We start from the raw sequence: 21,120 nt of genomic DNA, 5'->3' as shown, positions 1-21,120 counted from the left end.
CCGGGCAACGGCTAGTTAGAAGTGCGATCCTATGAGATAAGTTCTGTGACATACTAACACCTGGTTTGATTTCTTAAAGTCAAATGTTGTTAAAGGATCACATTATGAATTATTGAACTTCGAAGGCCCGGATGTGAGGTCAATTTGCATCGTGTTCCTGTTACACAGGGTGTCAGAAAAACAAAGGGTCCCTGCGTAGAATACAAAAGTCAGTCGAGAGAAAAGACTTTTAACTTAAAACTTTTCGGTGGGCTAGCAATCTCACTCACTACTCAACTTCATCATTTCTTTGACAGCCATAGACAACTTAAGGGCATCTATTCGTATCTGTAATAGATAGGTGTGGAACAAAGCCACCATAAAGATGAAGAATGTTATGGTAAAGCATTAACAATTTAATACATATAGATATACTTGTTCATTAATTAAATTGTACCTACTCATCATTGTTATTTAGTACTTTCTAATCGGTACTATGATTTGCTTTCCACGCACTGTAGTATATAAATTGTAAATAGTTGATAGGTCATTGTATATCACGGGTCAGTAGGATTGTTGTTTTTTTATTATATTTCGGCCTATCTTCTTCGTCAATGTTCATTTGTAAGTAACAGATGTATACCTTTTTCACATCCTGTATAGGGCATCCATGAATCTATGTTCAGTTTACAATTGTTTATGCAATGTGTTGCATTTTGAATAAAAGAGTTATGATGATGCGTTTTTATTATACTGTCCTAGGATATTTACTGTTGAATTTTACCTTGTATAAGGTAAAGGGTTAAAAAACTTGAGATTCCTCTTTTCGGGATGGGCTAGCAAACTAACACTAGCAGAACATTGCCTTTAATATTTTCGATACTATCTACCTCATAAAAGATTAAAGCGTGATTTACATTAAGTAAGTATGTATGTATGTCTGTTTTTTTTATTACGTGATCAGATCAGGTTTGGTGAGTCGGGGAATGAAAAAGCTCAGAATTCATTTACTGTTTGAAGCCTTCCGTCTTGTTTTGTGCAAGTTTTGCCCAATAAATTAGTTATTTCACGGTCTTGTAACAATCAGACTTTTGCATTTATAATATTCAGTACTTATTCTCGTTTCATATCTTCCGGACCAAGTTGCATATAAGCTAGTTTGAAAATAAATGTTATTCGTTGCACCATTGGATTTTTTGCATGCCCAGGCGTCATATTTTTAAACAGAATGTAGTAAAGCAGGGTTCTGCACTATTTTCTAAAGATAACTCCAGTCGGTATCGCTAAAACGTGACTCGTGTGGAAAATAAAGTTATTGTTATCACGTTAGGAAAGACTGAAGGTCATTAGTTTTGTAATTAAGTCTTCTATTTTAAGAGGTTTTTTTTTCCTTTTCAAAAAGCGTAAGGTATCTCTTTATCATGACCATATGTCGGAGTAAGATCTAATATTGAAAAAAATACCTGAAAAAGACCTTCAGCACATAAAATATCTTCTTCTTTCAGTAGGGCAGTAGAGTAGTAGTATAGGTTAATGACATCATATTGATAAATTTACCAAAGAATAACAATAAAATGATCATTAGATCAAGATCCTGGTTACAACACTTAATCGCTCCCGTAGAACAGTGTAACAAATGAGTCAATAGCAGATAAGAGAATTGAACAGGCGGACAATGGTACACGAAAATCAATTAGGAGTTCATGTTGTCTAAATAAGTACCAACAAGCCCTTCCGTTCTTATTAACCTATATATTGTAAACACGATACTACGGAAGTATGTAGGCCGCGGTCCGATAGCTTATCTTATTGGGTTAACAACCTATTGGTATCGGTCGAATAATATCAATGCAATCACGTTTATCGCGCGGCATCTTGACTTGGTTCTGTTATGTTTGTAGTTACATACAAACATAAGACATTTGATTAAATGTAATTACTGTTTAGAGACAAAAATAAAAAAAAATATCTTTGAACTTAATGCTCTAAACCATTAGAAAACGATATAATAGTAGAACTTATACCTAATATTCCAATTTCCATCCTTATACCTTAAGATGCTGGATTCTTGGTATTCACCTAAATAAAAGTTAAAATATAAGATTTTTCAAACAATAAATTGGATGTTGCCGTCGTTTCGTATTAATATAATATTGATGAAGATCCTTTTTAGTTCTCTTACTTGTGTGTATGTGAAATTTCAACAAGATAGGTAAATTAATTGAAAGAAACTTGTGGTGTGGAATCCAATTTTCATTATCAAATCTTCATAGCCGTGGTCAAGTATAGGTAAGCTAGTAAGAAATAATAAAGACTACTGTGTTACATCTAATAATAGGCCATCCTCGGGTTAGTCCTTCGCGTCTATGACGTATAACCTGGTTTTTAGGTCAGTCGGTGCGATCTTATCGGGAGCAGTGGGTCAAGGCATCGGGAATGCTACAAAATATTGTTCATTACTTCCAATAACTAGTAATTGAATTGCTATGTTACAGGCAATAAGCTAGTTGGTAATGGTGAAAGCATTTTGATTTAGTTGTGTTTTGTTTTCAGGCTATGTAAAAGACTACATATTTACACAGTCGACAAAGCGGGTATCAATTTTCATCACTTTTCAACTACACATGTCATCAATAAAAATAAAACATTAAAATAGTTACAAAAATACAAAATTAAGCAATGAAGAAACAGTATAACGTAGCTTAATTATAGGACATGAATTATAGAACTTACGCCCTAACATAACGAACGACTTTGCACAGACTTCAGTTAGTTTAATAATATACTTAATGACAATATGAAATGTTAATGAATATAATCTAAATCGTTTTAATGGAAAGTTAAGGTTTCTTGTAAATGTACTGAGAAGAGTAGAGAGAAAATAACTGTCGGTGATAAAATTTAGGCAGTATTTAAGTATGTATTCATTGTTTTTACTATACTACAAGTATCCTTCAATCAATAAGGTAAAAACGGTAAGCGTGTAATAAGCGGCATAATAGTTTTACAAGTAACAATTAAAAGTTAATTAATTCATCTGATGTTCACAGCCAATAAATCAACACCGTTTAATTGGCCATTGGAATGAAAATAAAATCAATACCTACTGAATGGTCAATTTACTAATTAAATGTTAAAAAAATATTTGAATCCATCAATTGAACAGAATAATTTGGAAATCAGAAAGCTCATGCACTGATCGGGTATTAACAATGTTGTTATAATATTTTAATCAACAATAAAATATGTTTCTACCAGTACAACTGAATAATACCTTAATGATACTTCATTTTTTAATGCAGAAGGCGAAATTTTATTTTAGTACGAAATCGTTGAAAAATCATAAAAATTAACAGAAATCCAATACATTACAAAATCAACACTTATATAACTAGACTGACGCGTAGAGGTCATAACAACAGACTAAAAAAACGGAAAAAACATATTTATTGGAAATATAACACCGATACATAATATATCTTCTTTGACAGGAGCCGCCGGGGTCGTTAGAGTGATATACCGTTTCACAGTCCTTGCCAAGGTTTTCCGGGTTTCTGAACGCTTGTAAAAACGGTTAATGGTCCCGAAACATTTTACCTTCGTAAAACCGGTTCCTTCACTTCTTAATTAAAATAATGCGGAGAGCGAAACGAAAGTCATATTATGATATGTTGCTACAAAGCCTTTTCTGGAGAAAACAGAAGCACAATATAAAATATTTATAAAAAAGGTAAGGTTTTGATTAATTTAGAGTGTGGTGTAATTTGTCTGGCGGTTTATCGCGTTTCGTTAGGTTAAGGGATGTTACTTATATCAGTTCAATTTAAGCTTATGCCTGTTTAATTTCATACATACGTATAATTACACATCTTTATCCGTTACGGGGTAGACAGAGCCAACAGTGAGCACAACACCATGTAAAAATATCAAAAATAATAAAATACACTCAGCGAATCTTTTTATTTTGTGCAGTTAGTACTTATCTACTATTAATAATTCTGTGCCTCGAGGCATCGTATGGTCTCACAGCGAACATAGCTCCACCGAGAAAGTTGATAACAGGTTTTGATTTCTAATCTATTTTATTACTATGATTCCTTTTATTTTAACAGGGAACAGTCTTAGAATTGGTAGAAAGTATAACTAGTCAATGTATTCTATCAAGTTTTCTTGTAAGACTGGGCATAGTATTTTTAATGTTGATGCTGATCATTTTGAAAAGTACGAGTATGAATCATTTATTTTATAAGTTTGTTTTGGTTTTTTGATATTTCAATATTACAGTAAATGCATCTGAAGTTATATCGCGTTTTTATCTCGTACAGGGTAGACGAACAGTCTTAAATGGAGTAAAAGACGGCGTAGAATTTGAATAATTTTAGAGTTTAATCAACAAAAAATTATTTTATGACTGCTAAGTAAAAATAAGGTAAGCCGTGTCAAGTCCAAAACTAATTATAAGAATGGTTAGTTTTGTTTAAACCTAATAAGAAAATTTTAACTTGGTAAATTTAATTAGTGTGTAAAATTTGCGCGTGTTATAATATTGACTGCTTACTTACCACTGGAGGCGTTTTCAGAGGCGAACAGCGGGGCGGCGTTGTAATCTGAAAAAGAAAGACGATATAAATGAGTCTCCTTTTGATACTTATTGTGAACAAGATGTTGATCTGATACGCGAAATGTTATGGTGATACATCTGTATAAACATACATATAAACACGTCTTTACCCCTTCTTTACGGTACAGATAGAGCAAACTGTTTGGTAGAGACTGAAGGTGATAATTAAATAGTCTGAACTAAAATAGTCCTGCCAGACTACACCGCCATGAAATCATAATGTAACCCGAATCGAAATAGTTAAGATAACTAGCTCAGGTCGAGTACGAAAATACTAGGCTCAGATAAGGTTTCCTCGACATTTCGCCTTATGCCTCCAGGAATAGAGGTTATAATGCTTGCGGTAAACAACCACAAGGCTACGCGTGGTCGCTTTGTTGACTGTTACAGGGTTGACAAAAGTACTTCTGAAGTTGAAATTTTTTGCCTCAAAACACGTGTAAAAATAATATGAACACATGTATTCCATACATTTATATGGTTTTAAGCTATTTTTATGTCAATAAGATTCAATTTGATCGGCAATGTTACCCTTTATGTCTGAAATTGATATCTATAAATAAAAAAAGAAAGAAAACGTGACAAATACATTTTATATTGAAAAAAAAATAATAACACATGAGATTTAATATAAAACATCCCACATTTAAACATTTTTTTTTCAAGACTCGGTAAGAAAAAGAAAATGTTATTTCTCAGTCTCTACGCTAAAAGGTATTTTGTAAACTTCCTATAAAATAATAAATGCTTGCTGTATCTATGATATTCAATAATAAGCTGCTTTAAAAAACTTGCTTTTTTTTTGGTTTAAGAATTTTTGGGTAAGATTTTTTATGTATTCATACATAAAATCACATCTCTTGCCCGAAGGGATAGGCAGATACTACATCTTTTCCCTTGCCATGATCCTTACATATTTCTAACTTCATTCACATTCATAAATCTTCACACAAGCTCGCCGGATTCTTCTACTGTTGGACTTTTCTCGTGTTTTAATTGTTGTATTGTTGCTTTCAGAGAGATACAGACTATTACGGAAGCACTAATAAATTTCTTAACTAGTGCCAGCCCTAACAGAAGTAGGACGGATGGTGTCACTATTGAAGCGGGAAGCGAACACTGGCGAAGGCCGTGGGGTAAACGACACTGCGCTTACGCAACCCGGCCGCCAGGCTAACGTGACCCCTGTCACCCTTAGATATATGGCATGTTGAGCTTCAGAAAAATAAGTATTTTTCTTTATGCTTTAGGTAACTAAAATAATTAACGTCGCAATCAGTAAAGCCTTGAAGAATTTGGGTCATTTCATATCTGCCTATTAATAGACATCAATGGAAAGAAGATTTTGGTATTATTAATTATTGTGTCATACTGTCAAACTTAAAATTTAACATGGAATGTTTGAAACAAATGTTTTTTAAACGGTTTTATTTAGCTCACCCCGTTTGTTTTATTTATTCTTGGGTCAAATTTAGTAATTCAAATTTCACCCTCTTCCTGTCGACCGATTAATCTGAAATTTTGTATACACTTTGGATTTTGGTGACAATATAATTATGTTTATTCATTATCATTATAAATTCAAGATGGCCGCCGTTACAAAATGGCGGATAATTTAGGTTTCATTAATCCCATCAATATGGGTATCAAATGAAAGGGCTCAACAAGCAGAATACAATATACTATAAAAAATTGAAATCCAAGATGGCGGCCTCTACAAAATGGCGGATAACTTAGGTTTTATCAATCCCATCAACATGGATATCAAATGAAAGGTCTCAACAAGTAGAATACAATTTACTATTCAAAATTCAAATCTAAGCAGTGGGATAAAATGTAGCCTATGTTACTCCTGAAGGTTAAGTCTATCCCTGTGCCAAATTTCATTCAAATCGGTCCAGTAGTTTTTGAGTTTATTCGTTACAACTAAAAACTAGAAAATAAAAATAGGTAAAAAAACTTTTTAAGTTAAACGGTTTTATGTTAAACATACATTGCAATGTTTAATATAAATGTACTAAAAACCAAAAAATTATAAAATAGATACAGTCGTGGGAATTATAAACATATGCATAGACTAGACTAAAATAAAACCGTGGGGCACGTCAATTGTCTACAATCGTTGATTAAAATGTTTGTTTTGTAATGTTACACTATAATTAGGCAGTTGTTCAACCGACAACGATGGACGTGTGATAAGTAGGGCTAGAATGTGGAAACAAGTTAGCAAGCTCGATTAAGCGAGTTTTAGGGTTTCATAATGTTGAGCGAGTAGTACTTTTATCATAAGTTTTGTCGATTAAAGACAAACTACGAGCAGTGAAACGATTCCTCGCTAGCCAGCAAAATAGTAAGTAATTTGCGCACCGTCTGCGGGCCAACTGCCTAACGACGAATTAAACGATTCTTCTATCGCGTATTAAGTCTATAATTTGTAGACAATTGACGTGCCCCACGGTTTTATTTTAGTCTAGTCTATGCATATGTTTATAATTCAAACGACTGTATCTATTTTATAATTTTTTGGTTTTTAGTACATTTATATTAAACATTGCAATGTATGTTTAACATAAAACCGTTTAACTTAAAAAGTTTTTTTACCTATTTTTATTACAATATTCCATTCCCAATCATTACCGTTCTGTATCATGTACGAAAATTTACTTTATTTGTACGGATCTGTACGTCACTGGTCTGGTTTTAAACGATAAATTTTATCTCATGTTGACTCTAGTCTAGCTAACAATAATTATGTTAATTGTAAATTTCAACTCTAATATTATGAGAACTCAGGAGGCGTAAAATATGAGTCAATAAAGTTGGGTTGCAACAAGAAAAAATATGTCAATTATAAATTCTTAGAAATCATTCCATACTAATTACAGTGGTCGACGATTACCTCTATATTTAGTTTGCTTTACGGTGTTTGTAACCACGATTTAAAAGTTGTTGTTTAAGGGTTGTTTTTTTCTATTTTATTTGTTTGGAAATGGGTTTTTTTCGCAATGTTAGTGACCTTTTTCTTTTAATATTTGATAAAAAAATATACCAGGAGGTTAGGGGCTGTATTTTAAAGACATAATTTGTATTATGTCAATTTTTATATAATGTTATCAAAAGTCTATAAGATGAGAGCAAATATGTTAAACAAATTGTCTAAAAGAGACTATTGTTTGTTCTTTTGTCATGATGTCCATCAGTCTGTAAGAGTCAATTTTTATATTGTCGCATATGAATTAGTGGGTTAGGCTCCCCTGTAAAGGTTGCGGAGTTCAGACGGTAGTCGCTTTATGTAAACCTGACATACCCATTCCAGGATCACGGTCAAAAGCGCACCCCGGTTTCCTCTCGAAAGAACTGAAGAAGGAAGTGTTCACACGATTGAAGAAAGGTAACTTTTAGTAGAGTCATGAAATTTAGACTGGAGTCATGTAAGTAAAGTCAAAGTGCATAGACTACTTATTTGTATTAAATATTTCCTTTTAGTTAGTTTGGATTACTGCGAAATTTACCGCTTATTGCGTTAATTTCCAGTCACTTTTGAGTAATTACGACGTGCTTACAAAATAGCATGTCTTGTTAGTCAAGTAATTTATCTAGGTAATATAAAAATTTCAAAAGAATTCTTATATTTTGAACTAATACTAGCAAAAATATTCAATGTAATTCACAATTAACGTATCTAAAAAGTTAATTAAGTGGCCAATAACAAACCAACAAAGGAACTGAGTATGTGCTAAGTGTTAAATTTTACATAGTATCAAAGTGACATACTGATCGACTATGCAACGAATACGATTGCTTACATCGATCGAATATAAATGTACACGCACACATAGAAAGGACACGTACAGACATGTTTCGTACACATGTGATTGATGTATGAACATAAATAATGTTGTGTGTGCGGAGTTCGTGGCCTGTATTTAAATACCTATTTGTTGGCAACTTGAGGCGAAAATTAGTTATTACGTGAAAGTCGTGAGATGTATAAGGTTATTAGTTAGTAATGATGGGAAACTTTTGTAAATTGTGTTGTGTATAATTCGTAAATTCGACATAGTCAGGTTTGAATTTTGATGAATTCCTAAGTCCTACATTTGTTAAAATTCTATACCTATTGAAGAATATCTTGAGGAAATCTGAACACTCAGACAATAGAATATGTAACTATGATCCAGTTTAGGTGAGATTTCTCGGTTAAGGGTCGCGGAGGGGGCCAAACGATAGTTGCTCCATTCCATGTTATTAGCTCCAGGTTCCATGTTATTAATATCTCTAGTTGTCTGAAAGTGATAAATGTTTGAGGAATTGTCATACCCTATGTCAAATTATATCTTATCGTGACAAAGGTAGAAATTAATAGGTATTGGATGAAACAATAACATTATAGTTACTAAACCCGAATATTTCTTCTTCATCTACGATGAACCTATCCTATTTGTACCAACACGAGTCGGCTATGGCGGACAAGAGCTACTAAAATCAGTAATTTATGAGAAAATAAAATTTTAATTGCATCAAGGAAAGGAAAGGTGTTGAACCTCTGTAGTTTTGTGTCGGCTAGAGTTCATAAATGATGACTCTTTCCTGGAGGCCAAGGCAATATCAGTTTTCTAGGACGTTGATGTTTCGGGGGTTTGTTAGCTACTATACTTATAATTGTGCATGTTTTTTCTTTAAAAAAAAACTAATTTTCTCAAATTCGGTGGGTCCTACAATAATTACTGTTCCCACATTTTGTGTATCATTAATTTGCATAGGAAAAAATCAAATGCACATTTAACTATGGTAGTTTGTACTAAAAATTTATGAAACTTGCGATTCAAATATCCAAAACGTTTTTGTATACTAAATTTTATGTAATTTTTAATGATCCTGACTGACAATCACGAATAACATTAACAGTTTTGATACCAACCTAACGAACATAATCTAAAATTGTACCTATAATTAATTTATGCGGCGAAAGTACATCCATAAGTCTTAATTTAAGCTTGTCTTCAATTGCTCCGTACTGACCTATGCCACTGAAGTCTTCGTTTCTCGTTCGTATGCCCGAGTGACCGAAGTACCTACTGCATGTGAGTGAGTGCATGCATGCATAAATGTGCATCGCAAGTACTGAACGCCCTTATATACGCGTTCCCCGGTCTCCCCTTATGTAACTACCTAGGGCTGCCAACAGAGTGGAAAGCCTAGGTTTTGAAAGAACACTACAGTCAAAGAGATGCTCTTTTTTTATTTCTTTTTATGATTTTCCGGATGCCATGAAAGTTTGCTTGAAAGGATTAATATGTTCTTCTCGTCATGGCGTGTACTCGGTTGGAGACCGAGCTAGTGATTTAACTTTGAGTCTTCTTATGACAGCATGTTATTGATATGTTAATCTGTAATGCGGTGAGTAATTAGTAAAGATTTAGAGAATATTGAATTGACGTAGGCTGATTTTATTAATGTAGGCAATAATATGCAAGTAATGACAGATTAATAGTCTAAGATCTTACACAAAGTCGTTTTACTCTTAGATAGAATGAATAGTCGTAGACATCAATTGAATCGCAGTCCATCGGGTAGACATGCTAAAATGGGATAAATTTAAGTTTTTGTAAACATAACCACTGGAAAATACTCTGTAACTATTAGATCTCGGTTAACTCGAAACTAAACCTACCCCAACACTAAATTCGACCAGCAGACTGTGAATAACTCGATTTGCGTATGCCCTTGGTCTGGAGCTAGGTTTCAGCCCTGGAAGTGGGGGGAGGGGGCAGCCCTGACCACGCACACGCGGCCGGCGGTGCGCCAACTATATTTAGATGCATTTTGCCACGCCAGCCGGTTTATTGAACGGACGTTTTTACATCGTACTAGTTTTATTATTATTTTAGCACGTAGGCGTGTGTTGGTCTAAGATATTTTACATGGTTCAATATTTGTGGGCGATGAACGATGTAAATAATTGTTTGCTGCCCGCGCGCAAATGAGCAAAGAAAGTTTTAGCTGAAGTATATTTTATTTCAATGATTTACAATTTATATTTTTTCTTTATTTAAACAATTTTCGAACAAGTCAGATATACTATTAGTGTCCCCTTCGTAGAAATGTACTAACTGTTCCCGCCACCATCATAAACAATTTACGTCAATCGATTTCAATTACAGCCGTCCGGCCATTGCTAACACATTCTGTGACATTTTCTTTATTAAGTTACCAAACAAAATGATAGGTTGTAGAGGTTGATGACCCTAGGAATCGATAAATTAAACGTAATCATAAGTACTGTGAGCTAGCGACCTGTCACTTTTGGCATATCAGTTCCATCATTAAGTCATGCATACAACTAAACGTCGCCTTCCAGTCTTTTCGAGACTGCTTGCTCTATCTGGGATGAAGACGTGATATGTTTATCAATCAATCTACATGAGATTGATACATGCATACATACATACAATAGCCAAACAAATACGCCTATATCCCTTGAAGGGTAGACAGAGCCAACTGTTTCGAAAAGACCACGTTCAGCTGCTTGGGTGAATGTTTTGAAGTACACATGCGTTCGACATTTGTATTTTCCTTTTTATTAATGTGCTTGTAGCAAAAAGTGTCTGACTCACAGATATGTAATATACATATAGTTTATATTAATATCTAAGATGGTCTATAAAATTTTGAAATATTGCATCTTATTATAAAATTTTATTTGACTTCATAGGTTTCGAAATGGTAACCTATAATTAATAATGCCAAATTTAGAACGAATCTCGTGATATTTTTCCATATTATTTTTCAATTATTTTTAAAATGTATAACAAATTAGGTGCTTAAAAAAATTAATATGTAAAGGTGCACTCGTTTTTTGTTTTTCATAATGGTATCAATACTCTGTAAGATTGGGTAGGTATGTTTTTTATTTTGATTTAATATATAACCGTTTCGGTTATTATCTTGTTGGTTTGTTTGTAAACTCTTTATTGCACATAAATAGAAATGTAACAAAAATAGAACTTTTTACAAACAGCGGTAAAATAAGAAGATCGTAAAAATAAAAAATAATATGTTCTTTAGGTACATGCCTATGTTCACCAAAGTCTAGTTTATAACTAAACCTATTGTAGTTGGTCTGACCACAACCCTAGAGATGCGAGCCTCGTGTAGCCTGCAGGCCGTGACAACGTGCCGCAGCCGCAATGTGTTTCAGCTTTATTGCACCCTTGTCCGGGCTTCGGAATAGCTTAGATAATTTTAGTCCGTCGCATAGTCGTTAAATCTTGGTTATTGAAGGAAATTGTATAAGCCATATTTTAAAGAATTTTTAATATTTGGTTTCGTATGAATATATGGATTTAAATTATTTATGAAACTACAAAATCAATTTATGTAAGGGCTTAATTTCCCTGTTAGCCTTTATCTTTATATATATGTATAAATATATATAATCCTTAATCTTATTATACATACTCGTAATTCATGTTCATCCTACGTGCCAAAGTACCTAGGAAATGTATGTATCAAAACTGACATTCATACTTTACAACTAATCTGTTTAATTAGATAATTTACCTTGGGGTCGCTTTTATAAGGTACATGCCACAGATTTTATAAGGTAAATTAATTGGTCATTTTGTCATCAACACGTTCTATATGTGTCAACATGAATATAAGAGTAATGAATATAAGAGTTTGTTGATAAAACCGAAGTAGTTCAGCGCATCAGCTTAATAAGATAAGTGGAACAATACAGTGAAAGCATATTTTCCAAGTAGTTTCACTCGCAATTTTCTGAGAAGGAGAAACCGAGCGCGACGCGGGAGGCCGGGAAAAGTAACGTGAAAAAACGTGTAAATATCGTCGCGTGGCATCGACGGCTTACACAATACATAAATCGATAGTAGGAAGACCTCCGACTAGTTCAGCAGTGCGTGAGTGCGACCTACAACACCCACCGCGGCGTGCTATGCGGGCTAAATATGTATAGAAACCCGAGAGTCCACCAGCGCCGCCCGAACGGAACTTATGTCGCAACGGCAACGTCCACAATCGCTTGTCGGAGAAAATAACCGGTTTCAACAACTGTTAAGCCGATTCACGACCTATGGAGTCGAGCCGTGGGGTGGTAATCGCGCGGCGTAGGCGCGGAAGAAGGCCGTTTTGCAATGCAGCCGTCGCGGTAATAACACAGCTAGGTGCATTCTCGCTGCAATTTCGCTCTCGGTCGGGCTGTGTGTTTGTGGCGCGCTGAAGATCAGGGCTAACGATCGGCGTGCACCAGCCTTCTCTTTCACTCGTACCACATTCCATGAGTCTATCTCGCAAAAGAAAATGCTACAAGTTTATCTGACAGCGACGCGACGCGACGCCGTGAGGCTTTTGTGCGTTCGCTTATGTTTATAGTATAGGAGAACACGTACAAGGGGTGCTTTGAACGGTTGCTGCGTAGTTATAAATTCTGCGACGGTTTTGTTTTTATTTTCAAAGCTCGTGTTTGTATTTTGCACGATGAACGCCACACTGTAAGCGGTCGTATGCGAGCTTGTGTCGCATCACACGCGATACTGCAATTTTTTACGGAGTGCATTTGCATTCTACTGATAAGTACGTATCAAATGTCCGATGAAATTAATGAAGCTCGAATAGCTACGTATTTATGGAGAGAAGATAAGGCTAAATAAATAAATAAAATGGTGTTCTTTTTCTCGCTTTCAACTTTGCGTGGGTAATATTAAAAAAAATAAGTTTTCTTTATACATGTATACACTTTATACATACATTCATTTTATTTTGTAACATTCTATTAAAATATTATTACATATAACGACAAGCCCTTTTCAATATTACTTGAAACGGGAGCACAAAATTACGTAACAATTTCCGAGAAATACAAGCTTGGATGGGAATGATTTGTGACCCACGTTGTCTTTGAGATCTTTATTAAATCTTTACCATTCCTTTTCGCTGAAATACCAAAGTATTTGGGCAGTGTTTAACCTGAAATTCTTTTGACGCTTTTTATATTAGTAAGGCCGCCCGCGACTTCGTCCGCGTGGAATCATTCCCGCGGGGACTCCGGGATAAAAAGTAGCCTATATGTTATTCTGGGTCTTCAGCTACCTACATACTAAATTTCATCGTAATCGGTTCAGTAGTTTTTGCGTGAAGGGTAACACAAATTCATACTGACATCGTGATTATGTCATTGTGAGAAAAACAAGCGTATCATAAAGACAGTGTGTTAGAAAATATGTAGAACTATTATTTTAACAGACATAAGATATAATCAACAAATTTTTGCTGAGAAAAAAATCAGGACTCAGTATTTACATTTAAAATTCACCTCACTTGAGGCCGGCGCTCCCAGAGCAGAACAATAATTACTTAACACGATTAATTAAAAATAACCGTGATTAAGGAAACGCTTTCAGATTCGGCACATTTGGCGGGCATTACCGCGATGGCGTAACGAGTACTATATTTACTTTGGGCACGTGTTCAGAGCTGAATGGGGCAAGCCTTGCCCTTGAACCTAAAGGGGAACGCACGGTACGCACCGCCCGCCCAAACGGTCGACCGAACCGCGCCTCTGTTTCCCCCCCTCTCCACCCCCACATTACCCCCACACCCCATGCACCCACTGATCAATACCTCCACTTCCTACTTACACACTTTCCTTTTACACGTGGCGCCAGCAAGTCCAAAACTTGTAATGATTCTAGTTTCAAAATCACGATAATGATGTTCAGTGTAGGTAGTTCCGTATTTACGTATGTCAGGTTTGATACAAAGGCAAGTAACTTTCTTGTTCCTACTTTAACCTAGTTTGAGTTTTGTTTTATATAAGGCTTTTCTTTTTTGCACTCTTTGGTTGGCCTCCTTCACTTTCATCTAGTGCAGCTTTTACTATGATCGATGAGTTTAGTTTAGAGTTAGCTTCGACTGCAAAGATTCCGGATGACAGATGGGTTTGATTCGTGTAAAAATTCACCCAACTTAGAGGGGTGGGGATTAACCCGGGACTGATGCCAGGAGAATGTTAGCCTTGAGGTTTTGCGCTGCAATTTACTTCACTGCCCTTATTATTTTAAATTTGGCCTCAAAAATAACTGACTGACACAAGGATGTCAAAGAAATATTTGGTCATAGATTTGTTGCGTGAAAATACGCAACAATGGTATTTATTTTTTAAGGAACAAATACAACCATTCATTTGAATTTCAAAACTACCGTGACGACTCGAATTTTCCAAGAGTGGGCTCTTTGCATGTGTATGGGGCGCTTAAGATAAGAAGATTGAACTCAGTGCCGCCGCTATTAGTTTTTGTCTCCAGTTTGAGAAATGTATAATTTTGTATGAAATCATGCCGAATGTCCGAATGAATTGCCGAATGAAACCGTTCCTGGGTGATTGAAACTGATTTAGCCTTCCATATAAAAAAGGTTCATGAGCAAATAGCCTTCTGGACTGAAATGATATTCTGGACAATAGTAGAGTTTGATAAAAATAACGATATGCAAATGCATCTACAGTTACATGTTTGGTATTGGAATCAAAAAAAAAATATAATAATAAAACTGAATTAAAAAATTATTGCTAAACTAAATCACTGTATCTGCATAGATTATTAAACACGGATATAATACATTTGTAAAAATATCTATTGCTTTATATAGAAATAATGAACTTTTTATAAATCGAACAAACAATTTCATGAGTCTATTAGTAAGTAGTTAAATAAAAGAAATCTCGTTATGGCAAGAAGGCGACCCAGATATGGTAAGCGATGAAGCGAAACCCGTACTTATGGGGAGAAACTCAATCGTAAGTTACAGATGTTTTTCTATGCCACTTTTGTCTTACTAAGCCAAAGTTGCGCGATCGTGTTTGGAAGCTTTCCACTACTTTTTAGTGCGATAAGACCGTTTTTTTTCTTTATTATTGAGAAAGCCAACACCACATACTTTGAGGTAATTATAATATATATATATCTCTAACAGCCGTTATCGAAATTGGTTAGAAACAAATCAAAGAAAACAGAATTTCTTCTCCTTAAATATTAGTACTTAAAGATTGGAGAAGTGGCTTAACTTCGAATTTTAATACAGCTATGGAGTTAGCAAATATGTCGACGGAATAAAATGAGTTGGATTTGGACAGTTATTATATATTGAGCGTAATTAGTTTTGCACAAAGGGACATGGAATAGCACGTTAAGTCGAGATCGGTGCCCAGGTGTTCGAAAAAAGATATGCGAAACCAGGTAGGAAATACTTCCATGCGCTTCCAGGTGCATCTTCGTTCATCATCAGGTTTCCGTTACGTCGTCTCTGAAGAAGAGTCATTTGTCTATAATGGCCACAATCCAGGAGTGGTTAAGTCAGGTCTCGTCCTTCGTCTAACCATGTGTCTTTCTCGGCGAAATCAAACCTAATTTAAATCATAGTAATGTGCTCAGTTACGTGAATGTGCAGGTTTTCTCATAATGTTATCCTTAACTTAGTTGCAATGGTTACCATAATTTATGAATGTCACGCAGAAAATAAACATTAAGCACCTACATGACAATAGTGGCGGCTTTGTAACTTTAAAAACGCGTACGCTTTTGAATCGGTTGAACAACTGACAAATTGTGAGCTTTTCGTATAATAATTCGTTTTGATATTTATCTGGTCCATTTCACTCGATTAAATTCTAGGCTCTTGGAAGTACTGGAATTCACCTTGGCCGTTTTCCACATCTGCCGCTCGCCGCTCCGATGGGCAAGTAGGTCGACAGCTACTGCCCATTGTCAATCGCTGCGCCTGCGCAACCAAACTATAGCTCTTGGTTGCTATTGTCTGTAGCAGATTGTAGTGATACAAATCCACAAAGTTGAAGGTTTTACTAAGACTTGCCTACTTTATTTTAATGATTGAATTCAAATGTGGAAAGCAATTTTCTCGTCGCAGACTGTAAATGATATTTGACAAAAAACAACTGGCTGGTTATATCAAAAATGGAACGAGAAAAAAAAGTATGAAAAGTATGAAAAAACATTATTGATAGGAAATTATTTTATCTTTCTACTTTTATTGCGGCGTTGTAATTAATTGAAATTAAAAACATAGGGATTATTAACGTATTAACTATTAGGTATCTACCGTGGGAAAGGAAGACCTAGACGAACGTACCTTTATCAAATCGGGGACGTTTTGCCAAAGGTAAGATCAAGAGTACCGGAAACAGAGAAAGAAGTATGCAGGGATCGTGGCAAGTGGAAAGATGCAGTCTCTTCCTATCCCTTCCCCTTTTGTGTATTTATTTCTCAAATAGCTAATATGTTAAACTCTACTTATATAAATCAACGGGGGAAAAATAAACCCATCAAATATCGAATTAAAAATTCCTCTTACTTTAATGAAAAGCATAACATAATCGCTTACTCAAAAACATTCTGTCTAACTAGTCAGAAGTCTATAATAAAAATTGTTCCAAAAAAACATGTTCACCTGTTTGTTGCCCTAATTAATTCTTTAGGTCAATGGTGTTTGATGTTGTATAAGTTTAACTCGTAAACCTGAATCGTAATGCGAATATTTGAGCCGGATATTTTTGAAGATGTTATGAAATAAGAACTAATCGTTAACCCCATATTTCTTTGAATCTAAGTAATCTAAAATAAATACATGATTTTTGATACAAGATTGCTGATTTTTACAAATTAGATATTTATATATACTATTATAAATTTTTGGAACTGAAAAATTAAAAGTAGTAACTTTAAATCTTAAGATGCCTTAAAAAGTTTATAATAAGAACATTATTTTGCCAACGTTAAGAAAAGAACTCAGAACCGAATAAAAGACACTTTTATACTAATTAGAGAGACATATAGAGTGGTGTTTAACTGGGTGGTTCAATAATGGAATTGGGATTCCGCTTGAAATAATACCAAGCCTTTCTTTACATTGATTTTTAAAATAGCGGGTAGAGAAGCACACTTTATGTTTTTCATTAACGAAATTAAATCAACTGACGTAAGAACGTAAATAAGCTATTATACTGATACTACGATGAATCATTATTCTGTTACCATTCCTTCACGGCCCCTCTAGTTTTTATTTCGGTCAACGGCCGCTCGGCCATTGTATTGTATGATCCAATGACACCCAGCTAGGGTTAGATTTTGGCCTCGATTTAACTAAGCCGTCAAAGGGTTAATAGAAAATATACAACGGACTCTTTTCTAACGCACGTGCAAATTGTGTAGAATCAATGAACGCGCTTTATGCCTTAGTATTTAATTCATAAAAACTAGTTTTGTGGCAATAATGTTAAGTCTAATATCTAAAAAATCTAAAGCAAACGTGCCTACGTCTTATAGAAGCAACCCTTTGATTAGACTGTTGCTAAAAGCCTTGTGCTAATTTTATTTAGCTTATTATCGTCTTTTTAAACTGTTCCATTTAAAAGACGGCCAATATACAATTTTACAGAAAGAGGCGGTTTAATTTTAAGTTTGATTACTGATTTAGAAAAAAAATTAGTCTATAAGTTTTTTAGTATACATGAATATTTTAGTTTTTGTGCAAGATTCCACTGATAAAAAAGATATTAATAGCAGGCGATCTGTCAAATATTCACGAATGTAAACACATGCAAATGAGTGTTAAAAAATGTTGTAGGTATATAGCGTTTAAAATATCGCTTTAGAAATAAATTTGAAAGCTATTTTAGGAGACAAAACCTAATGAAGGATAGAACTTCAGGAGATGGAAATTCGGACTACCTACGTTTTGGGTTTCGCTCTACTGCGTCTAAATCCTAACCAAATTTTCTATTAATAATTTTATTAGACAATGTTATTCGAAAATACAATTCAGTTTACCGTTTGGAATGATAATTTTTAGGAAAATATATATAACATTTTGGAGTGTATAAATAGAAAAAATCCTAACCGCCTCGTCTGAGACTGTCAGTAAGTCTTTGTAAGGCTATTTATACAGCGAATGTTTCGAACAATAGGAGGGGTCAAAATTGTGTGTACGCAGCTATATACATATTTATAGTTAGGTCACGAGAGACTGTTTGGTCTAGTAGTCTAGGCATCGATTGGAAACAGCGTATGTTGACCGCACGGATCACCTTGAGATCGCACCTTGCTTTGTATAACCCCGCCGCGGTGAAACAGCGCTGACCAGTTCCTCGCTGAAACTGGTTGGTTGGCGACATAAACTGGCAGCATATAATCGTTTGGTACAATGCTCGAAGACCGGTCCACTGTGGGTGAGCGAGTTGTGGAATGCATGGGACTGAGCGAGACGGCGTGATTTGAAAGTACGGACTAAAAGTGCGTCAGTTATGGACTTACGAATATATTCGATACATGATTGCTCAATTCTTTGGATTACTAACTTCTGACCGGAGCTCCGCTCCCGTGAGAATTTTCGAAAATTCTTCTTTAGCGCATAGGTACCTAATTTATTAGCTTAATATTAATTTGTCATCATAACCTTGTAGAGGTATCTATATACAAATTTCAGTAGTGCAATTTGTTTTGAAACGTGCTCAATAGAGACTTTTTTTTATTAATTACGAACCAGCAATCATTGTGCTTGAATGGTCTATAATCATTATGTTGTTACCTCGTAGACTCGCAAAATAGAACATTTAACTGAGGTAGATGGTCAATTATCATATTTTATTCATAAACATTCGCTTTAACGACTGTTATATTTTTTATGAAACACAATTTTTCTGAGTAACCGGTTTAAAAACAAGACAAAAACTGTGCAATAAATCTCTGTTACGAAATATTTTATCGCAAAACACGAGCCACATGTTTTGAGAATGTGTGTTCTTGTTTGGTTCAATTTAATTTATTTCCTGCTTATTAGATATTTAAAACAAAAATCCTAATTATCTCTTCTTAACTAATTTCATAAATAGGTTTGTAAAGTTAATATTTTTTAACTAAATACTCAATACTAAGACACAGTATCAAGACTAAAAATATAATTCTCGGCTTCAAGCTTAATTTCATTAATTATCTGAGGTCAAACAAAGGTTTCTTTTTATTTTTAAAATTCCACTGGGGTGAAGTGATAATAAAAGTTAGCAGTTAAAGAAACGTAGACATTAAAATTACTATTACAACAATTGTTGTCAATACTGTACTGTACTACAATACAACACACTGTACAATTACTGACATCATGACTTAAAGCTTGTAAAAAGTCCAATAATTGAGCGTTAAACTTTGTAATTCGTTAAGAGGATAGACGTTAAGTATTATATTAATTAACATAATACACATCTCTCAAGGTAAATTTCTCGGCGAAAGTAATTTTCCTTGTAACTTACAAGGAAAATTACTCCCGGGAAATTTTACGATAAAAATTTTCGCGTGAAAATATTACAGAGTTAACATCATTAACAACTTATTTTGCCTATGAAACAGTCTTAAGTTAGTTTTTATTAATTAGAATTTAATTTCGATATTTAAAATTTTATTTATGTGTTATTTAACAGCAGTACTTTTGTCTAACGGATTAAAGACTGTATTTTTTATGATAACTAAGAACATATACACATTCTTAAATTAATAAAAAATATAACTAAGGTCGTGGTAGAATTCCTATTCCTACTCAGTTAATGACCTTTCTTATTCCTTTTTAAGGATAAAATATTATCCATTTTAATAATACGAATTTTATAAAAATATTCTTTCTAATCTTTTTGCAAAATTTAAACTCTAAAGCTCGTAGCATTATTGTAGAAAAGCTCGTAGTACTAACGTAGCGCCTTCGTAGGCTGGCGTAGCGGTCGTAACATACGCGTAGCAAATGTTATCAAGGATCGTAGATGCAAAATTAAATGTCAATTTTATGCCTAACATAACACATGCATTTGAATGTATTAGTGAATAATTTTAACATTTACTAATCGTGAGAACAGTTTCGTTTCAATGTTCTTGTGCTTTATATTAATAAAAAGTCTAATTAACGATGTTTTGCAAGAGATTTAATTAATTTAGTTAAAACATTCACTGGGCTTGCAGTTATCTTAATCCACTCTATTTGAAAACACACGTCTCTTGGTTTCAGTTATATACGTACGAGTATCATATTTATTCGAAATAGATGTATAAAAATTAACGCTAACACCCACATCCAACGGGCATTATATCATCAATAAAAAAACTACGCCCACAGGTGTGGTGTTTGAATAAAGAACTATTTGTTTTCCTCGCCGGGTTCGAAACCCCGATGTTAACGGGCCGCCCCAATTCAGTACCGAAATAAACGCGCGCTGTCCCACTTTCGGTGTCCCCCGGCCCCCGCCGGTGATATGCCGGTTCGATGCGCCGGGGTTACCAACTCTTTTAAAACTTACATAATATTTCAAAGAAACTAATAAATATAAAAAAAAATATGTCTATACGAAAGTTCTCCAATGAGATAATAATTGTAAATTTACATATACAATACATAACGAATAAATATCAAAACTACTTAACAGATGTATATAGTCAACTTTAAGTTGA

At 34.3% G+C, this 21,120-nt stretch overlaps 1 protein-coding gene across 3 annotated transcripts in view; it reads right to left on the bottom strand.

Moving 5' to 3' along the window:
* LOC106139077 (ecdysone receptor) overlaps window positions 1-21,120 on the bottom strand; it is a 188,256-nt gene that overhangs the window by 117,775 nt on the left and 49,361 nt on the right. For all 3 annotated transcript variants that reach the window (XM_060954891.1, XM_013340429.2, XM_013340430.2), the window contains one exon: window positions 4,542-4,586. The gene's annotated coding sequence lies outside the window, so the exon portion shown is untranslated. The remainder of the gene's footprint in view (window positions 1-4,541; window positions 4,587-21,120) is intronic.

The sequence above is a fragment of the Amyelois transitella genome, chromosome 5 (genome assembly GCF_032362555.1).
Source record: "Amyelois transitella isolate CPQ chromosome 5, ilAmyTran1.1, whole genome shotgun sequence".
Classification (NCBI taxonomy): Eukaryota; Metazoa; Arthropoda; class Insecta; order Lepidoptera; family Pyralidae; genus Amyelois; species Amyelois transitella.
Note: the sequence above shows the minus strand (reverse complement) of the source record. Positions and strands in the feature narration are given on the sequence as shown.